This window comes from Hyla sarda, chromosome 3 (assembly GCF_029499605.1).
Source record: "Hyla sarda isolate aHylSar1 chromosome 3, aHylSar1.hap1, whole genome shotgun sequence".
Classification (NCBI taxonomy): domain Eukaryota; kingdom Metazoa; phylum Chordata; class Amphibia; order Anura; family Hylidae; genus Hyla; species Hyla sarda.
Window position 1 is genome coordinate 407,436,761 of NC_079191.1, and position 3,584 is coordinate 407,440,344.

Here is a 3,584-nt window from a genome sequence, read left to right on the forward strand (position 1 = left end):
TTACTATATACAATACTTGTTCTCCGCAGCGATTGCGCACATATGTTCGCGCGAGAGCTGCGAAGCGAATTTGTATCACATGATCTTATCTCTATGGAGACGCGTGGAACACGTGACTTGTGGGTCACATGACACGCTGTCTGAGATAGCGCCGATTGGCGTTCAACACACGCTGGCCCGGTAAGCTGAACTTAACCCCTTACCAACTGTTTTAAAATGTTTTTAATCTGCACTTAAGTGGCACTTTATGATCATGATATTGTACTGTGCTAGTGCTTGTGACTACTAAATGTAATATCATGTTTTTTTGTGATTTTTATATATTTTTGCACTTATATAGTGTAAATTTTGGATTTTTTACACTGCATACCCTGCTATTTTTTACGTTTTATTTAATGAGTCTTAATTGATCAGTCTATTGTTCACCTGATAAAGTATCACTTTGCTATGCTTGAGAAAGATGGCGTGAGGCCATTGAAATGTCGCACTGTTTTTTGCACTTGGGCTGAATAAAGACACAGCTTGATTATTTCATTGGTGTGCTGCTGAACCGTTTTTGTGGATTTCTATCTATCTATCTGCTGTTTGGATATTATCTACTTTGTTTCCAATTTTTTTAAAACATTGGAGCGCTGGATTCTTCTTCTTTATCTCATAAAACAAGTTTATTTCTATAATGTGTCTAATCCTAAACTGTGCAGTTTCCTAACAGACCAGGTTATAACAGCCACTGACATTAGGGTTAGGCCTCATTTATACATAAACACATGTGACATTGCACTCATCACCCTGCAATATTCCCTGTGTCGGATCTCACAGTTCTAACCATGAATCACTGTTATTTGTATTTCCTCTGGAAAACACAGCCCGGACCTCCATTTTCTTTTCAATGCCCCCTTGTAAATTCCTCTTGCTACATGCCAACACTTTTAGCCCCATGGCAATATCAGATTCACCCATCTATTTCGAGTTTGTTTTCACATGTCACACTGCGGACAATGATGCAAGTTTGTTTTTCAGAAATGCTGGCACATCTGGGTGCCAGGATTGCCGCAAATATGTGTCAAATGGGAAGAATATGCCAAATACTGCTAATACTAGAGGAGGATAACTCCATTCAATGGACTCCTCTACAAAGAAGACTGTGGGCTACTTAATAAACCCTGGTAAAACAGATAAGCTATTATCCATCTCTTAAAACCCTTAAAGCAATATAAACTGGGCTTAAGGTAGAAACACTTAGACAAGTAACACCTTGTCAGGAATGTTTAATACCTCGCACAATAATGTTTTACTGGAGAAGCTGAGGCTACAGCTATAAAACCTTCCTTTCCTTAAGGGGAAACATGAAATACAGTAAACATTTGGAAACTCAAGCACAGGTTTTGTTGAAAGCATCTGCTGACAAGGAAGGGGTTACTTGGCAAAGGGCTATTCCATTCCTCGAGGACTGTAAATGATTCACCGGTGGTCACACAAGGACATTTAAATATTTAAATAGTGTTGACTCCCAGGTAGCATCAGCTTGTCTCATTCTAATCCATTGTCCTGAACACAATCTCTTGAGTCAGACATACAAACAAGACACTGTCATAAAAGTCTAAGACTAGGTTTATGTGCTACAATCTTTTCAGCAGTATGGTGGACTATAGATACAGTAAAAGTTCTACAAGACCAGTAAATAGCAGCAAAACATCTTTTAGCAGTGATGTGGTCACCAAATGGCTTCTTGTCCTTTTGGCTTAGATCAAGTGTTAGTTGGTGGTGTAGTAGACCACAAGGCAGAAGGGAGAACCCCACAGAGGGGTAAAAGGGCTTTAGGGTTGATCCGACTGTCCTGAAGCAACCTGTCCCTCAGGATCTGGCCCTTACTTAAGAGTCAAGGCTGCTTCTCGGCCTTTTGGCTAAGATCAAGTGCAGTATCTGTTCTCATCATTTTCATGCCGGTGGGAGTCCACTTCGGTGTGGAGTTGGTAGGGATGGGTGCTGCATGAAGGGGACAGGTGTACTAGGGCTTTCCGGGGCTGGTTCTGAAGAATCAGCTCGACGGCTTCCCCGATGTGACCTGTTACCGCCGGGTCTCGCCATGAGGCAGAGAGGGTCTAGAGCCGAGGTACTTTAGTGCCTCGGGGAGTGGTGACCCCGAGGTGCCGAAACTCACTGGGTGTATTGGCTCACTGAGTTGAAGCACGGGCACCATAATCTCTTCACCTTGTGGCACTCACCTCTTGATTCCCGGCCTTCTGGCTAGGATCAGAGAAATCTTTATAGATCCGGCCGGATGTCCCGGCAGTATATCTGCACACATTCACTTATTTATTTATTTTTGTCTTACTGTGTCACTTTTTTTTCCGCTGTTCTTTTTGTGATATTTTATACTAAGATTCAAATTTCATTACGGGAAAAAAAAACTGCTGATACAGTATGTGGAGTCTTTTTGTCCATATTTACATGCTTCATAGAAGTAGAAAATATTTTTGACAGATGAGTTTTTTAAGAAGGACCAGGAAAAAAAAAACAACCTTTGGAAGGCTAGGTTTCCACACAGGTTTTTTTAATTTTTTTTTTTTTTTTTTGAAAGCTTGCCACTGCAGTTTTTGAGCCAAAGCCAGAAGCGGATCCATGAGGAAGGATAAGTATAAGTCCTTCCTTTATATTTCTCATTCCTTCTGGATTCACTTCTGACTTTGGCTCAAAAAATACAGTCGCAAGTTTTGCAAAAAACGCCAGGAAAAAACTTGTGTGGAAACCTAGCCGAACATCAAACCTATCCCATCAAATAGACTCAATCTACTATTATATCTGACTTTGGCTGGGATTCGCCCTTATAACAATAAAAGACTGAAGGAATAAATCCATTACATTAGTATATATCTATACGTAGAGTTGTAACTTATTAACAAAGTGCAAACATGTAGTAAGTATCCCGTAATAGCAGTCAGTGATTAGCATTGATTGATCTATGGCTGGTTATACCCTTTAGTGACGTAATTGGGTCGTTTTATGAGAGTTTATCTAGTTTTACAAGGAAGTGTGTGGATTTGGAGGCTAGACTAGATTACAACAATTTTTTTCCCGTCTAGGGAAGGAGTTGGACGAATTGAACTTTCTGCCAAATGCAAATCAATAAATGAAGAGAACTTACCTTATTTCTAGGCGTATAAAACGCACTTTTTAGCCTAAAGTCTATCTGCGTGTTATACGCCGATAAGCCGCTGCAGTTCAATGATTTAAAGCGGGCGCTTTAAATCAATGAACTCCAGCGGCTTTGCAGGTGCAGAGACCTGCCGTCGCTGCCGGCTTCTCTGCCCCTGCCTGTTCTGGGGTCTAGAGCCCTGCTGCCGGCCCTTCTCTCCCCCTGGCTATCGGTGCCGCTGCCCCATTGCCGGCGCCGATAGCCAGGGGGAGAGAAGCGGTGCCGACAGACAGGGGGAGAGAAGGGGCAGCGGCACCCATTGCCGGTGCCGCTGCCCTGTTGCCTCCCCCATCCCTGGTTGTATAATTACCTGTTGCGGGGTCGAGTCCGCGCTGCTTCAGGCCTCCGGTGTGAATCCCCGGCGTCGTCACTCGTCATTGCGCCGCGC

General features: G+C 42.8%; 1 pseudogene; it reads left to right on the plus strand.

The window, feature by feature from the left end:
• Window positions 1-1,884: 1,884 nt before the first annotated feature.
• Window positions 1,885-1,960, plus strand: LOC130363359 (U2 spliceosomal RNA; annotated as a pseudogene).
• Window positions 1,961-3,584: the final 1,624 nt, after the last annotated feature.